The sequence below is a fragment of the Fulmarus glacialis genome, unplaced genomic scaffold (genome assembly GCF_000690835.1).
Source record: "Fulmarus glacialis isolate BGI_N327 unplaced genomic scaffold, ASM69083v1 scaffold44858, whole genome shotgun sequence".
Classification (NCBI taxonomy): domain Eukaryota; kingdom Metazoa; phylum Chordata; class Aves; order Procellariiformes; family Procellariidae; genus Fulmarus; species Fulmarus glacialis.
Window position 1 is genome coordinate 1 of NW_009230998.1, and position 348 is coordinate 348.

Below are 348 nucleotides of genomic sequence, written 5' to 3' on the forward strand. Positions count from 1 at the left end.
AGCCCCCCGCCCCCCGTGGAGCGGGCCTCGCGGAAGCGGTGCGTAGCGCAGCCCTGCTGCTTCTCCCGTCTTTTCACAGAAGGTGCACGTGCTGCCCCAGACCGTGCTCTATGTCGCAGACGCAGAAACGTTCAGTGGGCACGAGGAGTGTCACGAGCAAAAGAAAGGTAAACCTGGAACTGCCTCGCCCCCGCCTCAGGAGGCGCTCGGGACGCAAGTGCAGCGCGTAGGGGCAAGTCAGCTGAAAGGGAATTCTCTGAATTGCAATTTCGAGGGAAAGTAAATCTTTTGCAAAAAACGTGGCTGCGTAGTTTCACATTTGTGGCAGGGAAAACAAATCGCAGGTGT

General features: G+C 57.8%; 1 protein-coding gene across 1 annotated transcript in view; it reads left to right on the plus strand.

Moving 5' to 3' along the window:
- Positions 1-107: 107 nt before the first annotated feature.
- The window catches only part of FBXO22 (F-box protein 22), a 4,877-nt gene continuing 4,636 nt past the window's right edge, over positions 108-348 (plus strand). Inside the window, exon 1 of the mRNA XM_009584419.1 lies at positions 108-167. The gene's annotated coding sequence lies outside the window, so the exon portion shown is untranslated. The remainder of the gene's footprint in view (positions 168-348) is intronic.